This window comes from Peromyscus eremicus, chromosome 8b (genome assembly GCF_949786415.1).
Source record: "Peromyscus eremicus chromosome 8b, PerEre_H2_v1, whole genome shotgun sequence".
NCBI lineage: Eukaryota > Metazoa > Chordata > Mammalia > Rodentia > Cricetidae > Peromyscus > Peromyscus eremicus.
The window spans coordinates 61,768,254-61,781,183 of NC_081424.1; the positions used below are offsets into that span (position 1 = coordinate 61,768,254).

At 43.9% G+C, this 12,930-nt stretch overlaps 1 long non-coding RNA gene across 1 annotated transcript; it reads left to right on the forward strand.

The window, feature by feature from the left end:
• The first annotated feature begins 3,121 nt into the window (after positions 1-3,121).
• Positions 3,122-4,845, forward strand: LOC131918699 (uncharacterized). Its single transcript, XR_009381059.1, has 2 exons — positions 3,122-4,302; positions 4,683-4,845. It is a non-coding gene; the product is annotated as an uncharacterized LOC131918699 (long non-coding RNA).
• The last annotated feature ends 8,085 nt before the right edge of the window (positions 4,846-12,930 follow it).

A 12,930-nucleotide genomic window follows, 5' to 3' on the forward strand; every position in this document is an offset into this window, starting at 1 on the left:
AATATTAAACATAAAGGTTAGGCAGTGGTAGCACACACCTTTAATCCTAGCATTCCAGAGACAGAAATCCCTCTGGATCTCTGTGAGTTCAAGGCCACAATGGAAACAGCCAGGCATGGTGACTCACACCTTTAATCCCAGAAAGCAGCCTTTAATCCCAGGGAGTGATGGTAGAAAGCAGAAAGGTATATAAGGCATGAGGACCAGAAACTAGCGGCATTTGGCTGGTTAAGCATTTGACCTGGTTAAGCATTCAGGCTTCTAGCAGCACAGTTCAGCTGAGAACCATTCGGATATAAGGACACAGAGGCTTCCAGTCTGAGGAAACAAGACCATCTGAGAAGTTGGCCAGGTGAGGTTAGCTGTGGCTTGTTCTGTCTCTCTGATCTACCAGCATTAACCCCAATAACTGGCCTCAGGTTTGATTTTATTAATAAGACTCTCTAAGATTCATGCTACAATGGACTAACTACATTAATTTCCCTGATTGGCAGCCCAAATAAAAATACCCACACATGCACATACAAATAAAATGTACACATGTTAGGTGTACTGTCATAACCATCCCCCATACAATAAGGCACACATGTAGGCCACATTCATAAACATTTTCATACATGCATATAAAGTACATAAAACACAGCTACACATTAATTCATACACGTACACATACAACCCTGTCTGGGTTTCATCTCTGAGTTTACAGAGGTTGAAAGAAGCCAAGAGCTGTTGCAGGATATTTGATCACACTATGAACCCCAAGATTGCATTACTTACTAGAAAAAAAAAAAAAAAACCTGCTTCTAGCTGTGGTGTGGCTCATCCCTAGCACACACCTTTAATCCAAGAGCTTTCTGCTTGAGTATTGTAAACAGGATTAAATAAAATCAACCATGGCTCAAGATGTGGAGCAAGCAACCAGTTGATAAGGAAAAAACCATAGAGAGTAAGAGGAAGTCAGAGGATGTGGACAGAGATGTACAGGAAGTAGAAGGGAGTGCCATGCGTTTGGAGGAGTTTTTATTTCAGATGGTATAGGAGAAAACTCTCTTTCTGGGACAACAGCTGAGAAGGACATTCAGCTGGGTGCTTTCTCTGCCTCTCTGAGCTAGCAGGTTTACACCCCAGCATCTGGCTCCCGAGTCTTTATTGATAAAATAGAATGATAGAGACTTAACTAAAAAAAAAAACAACAACAAAAAGTCAAGGGAGGAGCCTGGCAGGAGAGTAAAGAAAAGCCTCATTTCTCAGGTAACTGCAGAATCCTCTTCCCTGGCCCAGTGTGCTGACTAGTCTTATGTTAACTTGACACAAACTAGAGTCCCTTTAGAAGAGGGTCTCTCAGCTGAGAAAATGTCCCCACCAGGTTTGCCTATGGGCAAGCCCATGTTGGATTTTCTCAGCTATTGATGTGGGAGGGTCCAGCTCATTGTGGGCAGTACCACATCTGCGCTAGTGATCTTGGGTCCTATAAGAAAGCTAGTAGAATATGCCATGAGGAGCAAATCAGCAAGCAGCACTTTTCCATGGCCCCTGAATTAGCTCCTGCCTCCAGATTTCTGTCCTACTTGAGTTCCTGCCTGTTGGGGACCAATTCCGGACAGCTGTGTCTTGAACTTTGTGTGACCTTCCTTGCTTTATCAAACCTTACAAAAGCAGGAAGTTCCTGGCCTAGCCTCGGGCTGTACAACTTCCTGGAGTACGTGCTAATCAGCCAGCTGCAGGGGCCTGGGACCAAAGCGACCTCACCCTCCCTTAGGAATTTTCCATCCTTGCTTCTCCTGCTTCCCCTCCCTGCCTGAAGCCCTGCTTATAAGCCTCAATACCCAGTCAATAAACGGAGACCTCGATGCAACTCAGACTGACTCTGTATTCCTTTATGCGCCTGGTCTCCTTTCTCTCTCGCCCCCATTGATCTTTCAGGAGGTGCCTCCTCGGGTCTCATCAAATAACCTGGCCCGCGGGGCCGGGCAAGTGGCGCCCGAATGTGGGGCTCGAGGCACGGTGACCTGCCGGACGACAGACAATGGAAGGGGCCCCGGAGAGGATCAGGGTAGAGACGCCCGGACCGCATCACTCGTGCAACGCGGGAGAGTCTTGAGGTAAGTATGTCGTCCCATCGATCATGGGCAAAAATTTATCTAAAGAGGCTGTTTTTCTAAAGGAGATGAAAAGGTAATCTTAGGGAGAGAGGAATAAGAGTTAAGAAAAAGGATTTGATAAAATTTTTCCAATATGCAGAGGAGAAATGTCCCTGGTTAGTGATTAATGGACCAGGAATTCACCCTCTGACTTGGAACAAGGTTGGAAAAGATATTAACAAATTAATCAGAGGCGGGGAAAATGTCCCCGACGCCTTTTTTAGTTTTTATGGACTTTTGTTTTGTACCAGTCGATCGATTTGTACTTTGCAGGCTCTCACTGGGGCAGACGTGTCCGGACAGTGAACCTGGCGGCGAAGGGAGACGTCCCAGAGCCCTAAGGCCACCTCAGAGGTGACCATTTGGTTTAGGAGCATCTTTGGGTATCTTCTCCCACGATGGGAGGAAGTGCCACTTTGTATTTTGTCCCGGGAATTTGTCAGAGCCATTTTGTGGGTGTTTTTGTATGTTTTGTTGTGATCATTGTTACTTTACTCTCTCCTTCTCTTCCAAGAAAAAAGGTGCATGTTTGACTGACAGGGATGTGGAAGCCCCTGATGTCTGTTTGATTAAGGACAGAGGTCCTCGACTCTGGATTGTTTTTGATGTGATTGAGCCTGGAGGGTTACCCACCCTCCCCCCAGAGCACATCAGGTTGTCATTGTTCTTGGAGCTTTGTTGGTTGTCTTGTTGGGGCAAAGTTTTTTCGTGTGCCCTTGGTCTTGTTTGTAATGTATTAATTGTTTTCATTGTTGACTTGACTGTGACGGATGCTATGGGACAGTTCCCTTCTTCTCTACTAGATCTTTGCCTAGCCCACTGGAAGGATGTGTGAGCCACAATAGAGGGAATTGAGTTCCCCACCCCCACTCCCCGATTGAACTGAGATAAACAGGTAGCTCCTGCCAGGTGGGGCTTGCATACTGCTAGAGGGGCTTGCTGGCTGTGAATGAGGCCCTTGTCTCAGTGCTGATGTTCCGGTTCTTGGATTGTCTGTGTAAATGTTATTTGTTTCTGTTTACTAACCTCCCTTATTTTCCTAGAGGAAGAGGAGGAAAGAGAGGCATAACAAAGGCCATCTCCGTCCCTCCCTAGCTCTCTTGCTATCAGGACTGCAGCCAGCTGGCTGCTCTCACGAGGGTGGGGGTGCGTGCTCTCAGTACAGGCGGGCAAAGACAGGAGCTCTGGACAGGGCAATGGGGACTGCCTGCAACTGACAAAAACTGTGTGAACACTAAAGAGAGAATCTGACCCTCCCTTCCTTTACTGTGATAACTTCAAGGTCTCTTCTGCCAGCCAGCAGCTTCTCTTGTTAACCCTTCTCTGTCCTGATATTGCTTAAAAAGAAATGTTAAATTACCAGTTCAAGATACTGGGAAAATTATGCTTTTGTTTCCACAGGAAAAATAAAAATTTACATGGGTTTTGGTCATTTGAGTTCAGTGGGTTACAAATACTTGCCATCATTTAAGAGACTTGGTTTCAAATTATTGCTGGTTAAGATAAAATATAATGTTTTTATAAAAAATGACTTGAGATATATATATAAAAAAAAACATGTTTCAGATTTCTTTGTCTTGCTATTCTGCTGTTACATTGAGACTCCAAAGGGTCATAGTTGTAAAAATGTCTGTCTACTCTACAGGTATGAATGAAAAATGTGGCCACATGTATGTTTGGTTTTGAATGTCTGAGTTTGCATGTCCTTTGTGTTAAGGAATACAAGTTAATACTAGTCATCTGGCTATTCAGATACTAGTTTAAAGCATAAACTGTTCTATTTAAATAAAAAAAAAAACTAAGAGGTATATTTGACTAATATATCTATAGGAGAACAAATTGGCCTGGTTATTGTTACCAAACTTAGAGATATTTTCAAGATTAGGCCTAGATTTGTTTGGCTCAGATACATTTAATAGATAATGGTCCTCAAACCTGTCAAAGATCTGATGAATATGGCATTTACATTATTTGATAAAAAGCTTACTATAGCAAACAGAGACTCCGAGCTCCCCAGCTCCTAGCAATGACTCCCAAGGTCTCCAAAGAAGATATGAAACAACGACAAGAAGATGCCACCTGAATTGTGGACAATGCTGTCCTGACACCTGTCCTGCCAACACTATGAAGACTATAGGAGCCTGGGATGATGGCAGTCTGGGTAATGGATAATCTATGTTGTTTTTTAAATAGACTTAAAAGTCTGCACTCAGGTAAAGTTTATCCTTCTCAGATCTTTGATGACATTGATGACTGGGCTAGCTATAGCTTTCTCAGCTTAGTAATTGATTGATCAATGGATTAATTAAAGCTTATAAGTCTCTTTAAAATAGATAAACAGGTTCTAAATATAGACTTACAGATGTTTTTCATTGGGCCAAGGAAATTTCAGTCCAATCTATATTTGGTTCTCTAGATAGAAAAGACTATGGATTTCAGGGCAAATTGATAATACTAAAATTACTAAGACTATGGGTCTAAAAGTTCCAAATAAGTTCATAAGTTTTAACTCCTGTTCCTAGTTTATATCTGTCTCAACAGGTTTCCACTTGGCTGACAGATACATCCAAGCATCATTTGCTGGTGACAACCTACTGCAAATGACTGTGAGCCCTGAACTTGCTGAAAGCTGATATGGACCAATTCAGCCGATATGCATACCATCTCTTCAGCTGGTCAATAAAACGTTCCCTCTTGTCTTTGACTAACATTCTGGCTTTCCAGGGCCTTGATAACAACGTCCCAATGTCAGCAGGAAGTAATTATAGAAGAGAGAAAACATCGCCCCTGTTTCCCCCCCACCATGGAATGTTAGATCAAAAGGGAATTTCTTGTCATAGGGAACCTGAGATAAAGTTCCAAGTTCCTTGAGGATAAGGAACTCTGTCAGCCATCACAAGGCTTTTGGCTTTGTGCTTCTTCTAATTACTGTTGGCTCTTATATCACTGATGTCTTAACTAAATGATGATTCATGTCTGGGTACCACTAAACTGAGGATGCTAGAATTCCAATATCCACCTCTGAACCCATGACACACTTGCAGATGGCAAAAACTAAATAAGGGGAAGCTCGCTTTGCCATTGATAATGGAAAACTTCTATGTTCTGGTCCAATTAGTCTCCGATATGGAATTCTTTGAGCAGAGAGGCAGATACACTGTGTCTATGACTATTGCCCTCTTGTTAGGTATTGGGGCATCACTGCAGGAATTGGTACAGGAACTACTGCCCTCGTGCAGAGCAACCACCTTATGCAGTTACAAATGGCTATGACTACTGACCTAGAGGCCATAGAAAGATCCATTTCTGCTCTGGAGAAATCTTTAACCTCGCTCTCTGAGGTTGTGTTACAAAACATAAGAGGTCTGGATTTACTATTTTTAAAGGAGGGGGGATTAAGTGCAGCCTTGAAGGAAGAATGCTGCTTTTATGCTGACCATACTGGTATTGTCAGGGAATCGATGGAAAAATTAAGGGAAAAGCTGGCTCAAAGAAAAAGGGAGTTTGAAAATCAGCACGGGTGGTTTGACCTTTGGTCCCTGGGCCTTTCAGCGGTTGACTCGGTTTATCAAAAATCAGATTGATTCGGCCTTACCACAACACGTCTCGATTCATTATCACAGAGTAGATTCCGAGGAGGCCGGCTAGAAGCCCCATCAAGGACTCAGATTCAGTGTCCTAAGACCCTAACGTCCCCATGGTCCTGCTAGAGGGTACTCAATGACGGGAATAGTACAGGGCCCACGCCGGAGACAACAGCATACAGAGGTCGCCCGAGACCGGCTCAACACGGCATGCTGCCGAGCGTGGGAAGCCCCCTGTATAGCCTAAGACAGGGGCTTTCTCGGACCCTAGCCACCCCGATCACATGGACTTGGTCCATTTTTTGAGAAAAGAGGGGGAACTGTTGGGGACCAATTCCGGACAGCTGTGTCTTGAACTTTGTGTGACCTTCCTTGCTTTATCAAACCTTACAAAAGCAGGAAGTTCCTGGCCTAGCCTCGGGCTGTACAACTTCCTGGAGTACGTGCTAATCAGCCAGCTGCGGGGGCCTGGGACCAAAGCGACCTCACCCTCTCTTAGGAATTTTCCATCCTTGCTTCCCCTGCTTCCCCTCCCTGCCTGAAGCCCTGCTTATAAGCCTCAATACCCAGTCAATAAACGGAGACCTCGATGCAACTCAGACTGACTCTGTATTCCTTTATGCGCCTGGTCTCCTTTCTCTCTCGCCCCCATTGATCTTTCAGGAGGTGCCTCCTCGGGTCTCATCAAATAACCTGGCCCGCGGGACCGGGCATCTGCCCAGACTTCCTTCAGTGATGGACTGTTACCTGGAAGTGTGTGATAAAATAAACCCTTTCCTTGCCAAGTTGCTTTTGGTCATGGTGTCTTATCACACAGTAGAAACTGTAACTAAGACTCCCAGTTATGCCTTAAATCTCAGATAATTCTCCCTTAGTCCCAGATATAGTGGCATTCCTGCTGAGCTGCACCTGGCCTGGCTCCAGAGAGTAGCACCTAGCCCTAATCCACCTTTTGTTTAGCAGACGTCTGTCTCGGAGTTTCCCAAGGATACTGTGCAAAACTTGATTCAGGAAACCCAGAAAACTGTGGTACCTGAGAAGTCAATGAACTTGCACTTGGCATTGTATTGTTGGGAGCCCCTTTCAGGCCGTTTTGAGCATATGGAAATTAACGGGCTAAACTGTATTGGAGAGAAAAAAAACTTCCCTAGGCAAAGGGTTAGTGCTTCAGTTCTTCGAGGCTGGACCCCCTGCAGCTGTCAAAAGGTCAAAAGGCTAAAGGCATTCTTAAGATGCCTCTGTGTCTTCATTCCACAGACCCGCGTGAACCCACACATCCATGTAGCTACCACACCACTACACCCAGACTTGATTCTCTAATATTTTTTTTTAAATAGGGTCTTTCTATGTAGTTCTGGATGTCTTAGACATTCACTATATAGAACAGGTTGGCCTTGAAATCACAGAAATCTACCTGCCTCTGCCTCCTAAGTGCTGGAATTAAAGGTGTGCACCACCATGCCTGTCTGGCTATGATTCTCTAATAGTTTAACTGTAGTGATCTCAAACTTACACCTTTCCAGGGATTGAAATTTCACAAAGACCTGAGGTCAGAGTATGAGTTCTCTAATGCCCTCTTGACTTTTTGTGCTTATGGAGACAAACTTTATTAGACCAGGAAGCTAAATAAATAAATAAAGTAGAAACAAAAAACATGGAAGGGATTTGTGTGGGAAAGAACAGAGAGACATTCTTTGATCACCCAAGGAACTGCTTTTTCATTGTTGTTTTTTCATAGCTCATCTCAAATCATGTAAATGGGAATTTGTAGTAGTGGATGCATGCCCTAATCCCAGCACTCAGAAGGTAGTAGAGGCAAACAGGGCAGCCTGTCTACAGAAAAAGTTCCAGGACAACCAGGGATACACAGAGAAATCTTGTCTTGAAAAAAAAAAAAGAAAAAGAAAAAAGAAAATGGGGCTAATCATTTTATACTCTTGAATTTAGAAAAATAATCAGGACTAGAGAGATGGCTCCGAGGTTAAGAGTAGTGGCTGCTCTCCCGGAGGTCCTGAGTTCAATTCCCAGCACCCACATGGTGGCTCACAATCATCTGAATAAGATCTGGTGCCCTCTTATGTATACAGCAAGCAGAATGCTGTATATATAATAAACAAATCTTTAAAAGAAAGAAAGAAAGAAAGAAAGAAAGAAAGAAAGAAAGAAAGAAAGAAAATCAGTAAACTTGTCAGAAGTTTTAGTGGAATAAGTGGGAAGGTATTTAGAGGCTACATTTGTCTTCCTGTGATTGTTGAGGTGTGGTTTTATAGCTATTGGTTTTCTCATCCTTCTTGAAAAGATAGGGCTTCTCCCCTGTGTGTGTCCTCTGGTGACAGATGAGGTGTGACTTCTGTGTAAAGCCCTGCCCACACTCCCTGCAAACATAGGGCTTCTCCTCTGTGTGTCCTCTGGTGACAGATGAGGACTGACTTCCGTGTAAAGCCCTGCCCACACTCCCTGCAAACATAGGGCTTCTCCCCTGTGTGTGTCCTCTGGTGACAGATGAGGTGTGACTTCTGTGTAAAGCCCTGCCCACACTCCCTGCAAACATAGGGCTTCTCCCCTGTGTGTGTCCTCTGGTGCCTGATGAGGTGTGACTTCTGTGTAAAGCCCTGCCCACACTCCCTGCAAACATAGGGCTTCTCCCCTGTGTGTGTCCTCTGGTGCCTGATGAGGACTGACTTCTGTGTAAAGCCCTGCCCACACTCCCTGCAAACATAGGGCTTCTCCCCTGTGTGTGTCCTCTGGTGACAGATGAGGTATGACTTCTGTGTAAAGCCCTGCCCACACTCCCTGCAAACATAGGGCTTCTCCCCTGTGTGTGTCCTCTGGTGACAGATGAGGTATGACTTCCGTGTAAAGCCCTGCCCACACTCCCTGCAAACATAGGGCTTCTCCCCTGTGTGTGTCCTCTGGTGCCTGATGAGGACTGACTTCTGTGTAAAGCCCTGCCCACACTCCCTGCAAACATAGGGCTTCTCCCCTGTGTGTGTCCTCTGGTGCCTGATGAGGACTGACTTCTGTGTAAAGCCCTGCCCACACTCCCTGCAAACATAGGGCTTCTCCCCTGTGTGTGTCCTCTGGTGCCTGATGAGGACTGACTTCCATGTAAAGCCCTGCCCACACTCCCTGCAAACATAGGGCTTCTCCCCTGTGTGTGTCCTCTGGTGACAGATGAGGTATGACTTCCGTGTAAAGCCCTGCCCACACTCCCTGCAAACATAGGGCTTCTCCCCTGTGTGTGTCCTCTGGTGACAGATGAGGTATGACTTCTGTGTAAAGCCCTGCCCACACTCCCTGCAAACATAGGGCTTCTCCCCTGTGTGTGTCCTCTGGTGCCTGATGAGGTATGACTTCCATGTAAAGCCCTGCCCACACTCCCTGCAAACATAGGGCTTCTCCTCTGAGTGTGTCCTCTGGCTCTCATTGACGTTTGACTTATCACTGAAACATTGCCCACATTCTGTTTCAATTCTTGAGATTTCTGATCCAATAAGTGATTTGACTGTGTCCTTTGTATTTGTTTTCTGGCCTGTTCTGAGTGCTTCTTCCATAGTTTTCTTACTTTCCTCAGATCTAATTTGTCCTTTGAGTGTGCTGAGAAAGGCTGTTGAAATCTTCTCTCTTGTCCATTTATGCATGGGTTTGGACTTTCCTTTGCGCTCTTGACTTCTAGCCTTGTCACTTTCGTTGTATGAATCCAAATGTTGCTGTTCCTGAAGTTGATCTGGGTGGGGATCCCCTGGTTTGGAGTTTATCCTTGAAGATGCTCTTGAGATTTGAGTTCGATGATTCCATTGCATATGTAGACTGAGGAATTTTGGATTTGAGAAGGCCAAAGAGCAAAAAAGACAAGGATGGATCTCTGTCCTTAATTCTGTAGAAAGATGAAGATTTGGTTAGAGTGAATATAATAAACAAACTGCCTAGGCATCTGATTTTTCTATGTGATCAGGCCTATCCCACTACTCAGTCTTCATGTGTTAACAACACAAATTCAGCTGTGCTTGATGGTTCATGTCTGATCACTTTCAGTTCAAGGACAACCTGGACTATAGGGTGAAACTTTATCCCAAGACAAACAATAGCCAACACAAGCTGTCTCCCATCAGGTGCAAACAGTTAGTGCATTCCCTTATTCCATTTTTGTTTACTATATCTTTTATAGAAATCTATAAAAGCTCACATTAGATCCCTTTTCTACATGTCAGCCAGACTACAGTCCTCCAAGTAGGATCAGGGACAACTTTACTTCTGGTATAAATAGTGCAGCAGTGAGCATGCCCTACAAACAAGTAACTTCTAGGTTATATCCTACTTTACCCAGCAAACCTAATGCCTCATCCAGTTTCACTTACTCAGATCTCTGAGCACCTTTCCCCACACACTTTCTGCCTCTATTCATTCTGTTGAGACATATAAACACTTCCTGACTTAAATGGAATTTCCTTTCATGGTTTTTCCTAAGAAGGGAAAGGGATATGTTAAATTGGAGTCCATCCAGCTAGAAGATTGACAACTATGGGCAACTGGGTAGATATAGGCAGCACATGTAAATCTAAATTGTCTTCTCATTCAAAAATGCATATTCAACTGGGGATTCCCCTTCAGAAAGCAGGATTCGAGTTAGAGAAGGCAGAGTGTTCTGGGTCCTATTGACTGAAAGACCCTGGCTTCTGCTGCCACAACTTGTCTTTCTCAGTGATCCACAAATCTTAAAATGAAAGTTAACTCCTTCCTCGGGTCTCACACAAAGTATTCATGCTTATTTCATTTGCTCTTAGCCCATTCCAGATATAACAAAAAAATCCTGTTTCAAAACATATCCGTAGTCAGATATCATCTCTGACACCTAACCCTTTATATGCCGTCCTCCTTCCCTCTGGAGACTGAAGCAGTCTCTAAGGTGATCACACACTGCATTATATTTTAGAAAATTAACTAAAGCATCATTTTAGAGGAGAACTGAAAACCCCACAATTGTTTCATTCTCCACTGTCCAGTCACAAGCTCTATATTAACAGGTTTATATGCATTTCTCTGGCATCTGCTTCCTTCCATTAAGTGATTTCAGCCTGTTCTTAAAGGTCCAAACCTTTCATGCCTCAACTACTTCCTCTGTCTGGGACCCTTTGACCAACTGTTTGCCCCTCCCAAATGCTATCTTCCTTCAATATCATTTATATTCACCCCTACTCCACAGGTCTTTAAACACTTTTCCTGGATTAATTTTCTTCAAAGTCGGAGTTACTTCCTGACTCTGCACAGGTCTGTACAAGTATGCATGTTTCCCTAGCTCATGAGTCTTTTCCCTCCTAGCACAGAGCCACAATTTACTTGACAACTAATTGATATAATGCATGATGACATATTCATATTATTTACAAATATGAAGGAAATTAAACAGAATCCAAAAGGATCAGAACAAACTAGTTCAGTAAAAGAGTTGATGGATACTTGAGGACTCTTCTTTTGCCTCTAAATGTATAGCACTATATGTTATATATTTCGTTCATAATATTTAAAAATAAATTTAGGGCTAGAGATGTGGCTCAGCTGTTAAGAGTATTTGCTGCTCTTGCAGAGGACTTGGGTTTGGTTTTGGCACCTACATGGTATCTCACAACTGTCTATAACTCCAGTTCCAGGGATCCAACACTGTTTTCTGACATCAACAGGCATTGCCCACACATACATACATGCAAGCACTCAAACATATAAAATAAATACATAAATTCTTTTTTAAAAGTTAGAATAAAATTTACCATTTTACAATTTGTCTTTGAAAAAAATGTCAGAATATTTAAAAACACATAAAAAATTTTCGGACTGGTGAGATGGCTCAGTGGTTAAGAGCACTGGCTGCTCTTCCAGAGGTCCTGAGTTCAATTCCCAGCAACCACATGGTGGCTCACAACCATCTGTGGTGAGATCTGGTGCCCTCTTCTGGCCTGCAGGCAGAACACTGTATACATAATAAACAAATAAATCTTAAAAAAAATTTTTTTTCTACCATAATTTATTTATTGATTCTTTGAGAATTTCAGATCATGCACCCCAATCTGCTTATTTTTCCAGTCCCTCCATATCTGCCTCTCAACCCTGTAGCATCACCCCTCAAAAGAAAATTTAAAAAATATTAATTAAAAACAAAAAACAAACAAACAAAATAAAACCTTTGCTCTATGTTTCCTGCCTCTTCAAAACCTCATCATTGGTCTTAGTGGCATTAGGAGCTATGGTGTGTCACACAGTAGACCCTTTTGTTCACTTAGCTTTACTTGCAAGTGTTCATTGCAATGAGTTGTTGGCCTGGTTCAAGGCTTCTGGCTTCTGGAACACCATCAATACTGGACCCTCACCGAAACTCCTCTAGGATGTTCTGCTGTTGCCCTGAGTCATGGAGATCCTGTAGCTATGGTTCTGCAGGACCAGTCCCTTCACACATTCTGGCAGGTCATATGCTGAGGTGGGCCAACTCAAAGCTCTGGATGTGGGTCTGGGTGGTAGCTGATTTTGTCAGTCCTGGCCACTGAGAGCACCTCCCTCGAGGTGGAGCCAGCTTTTCTTTCTTTTCTTTTCTTTTTTTTTTTTAAGATTTATTTATTATGTATATAACATGTATGACTGCAGGCCAGAAGAGGGCACCAAATCTCATTACAGATGATTGTGAGCCACCATGTGGTTGCTGGGAATTGAACTCAGGACCTCTGGAAGAGCAGTCAGTTCTCTTAACCTCTGAGCCATCTCTCCAGCCCAGAGCCAGCTTTTCTTTCTTTCTTTCTTTTTTTTTTTTTTAAAGATTTATTTATTTATTATGTATGCAGGAGAGGGCACCAGATCTCATTACAGATGGTTGTGAGCCACCATGTAGGTGCTGGGGATTGAACTCAGGACCTCTGGAAGAGCAGTCGGTGTTCTTAACCTCTGAGCCATCTCTCCAGCCCAGAGCCAGCTTTTCTACACCTATACTATCATGGACAGCTCTCCCACACTGGTGGTGAGGGGCCAGGCCATCTCTCCCAAGTGTAGAGAAAGCTCTCCTGTGAGGGGCGGGGCCAGCTCTTGTGCTGTAGTGGTCAGTGAGGGGCAGGTCCAGTTCAGCAGGGCCGTCAGTTTTCAACATGCATGGTACCTATGGCTCCCTGTGGTAATATGGGCCACAGAGAGCAACATAGACCCCCAGCTACAGCAGAACCATAGAC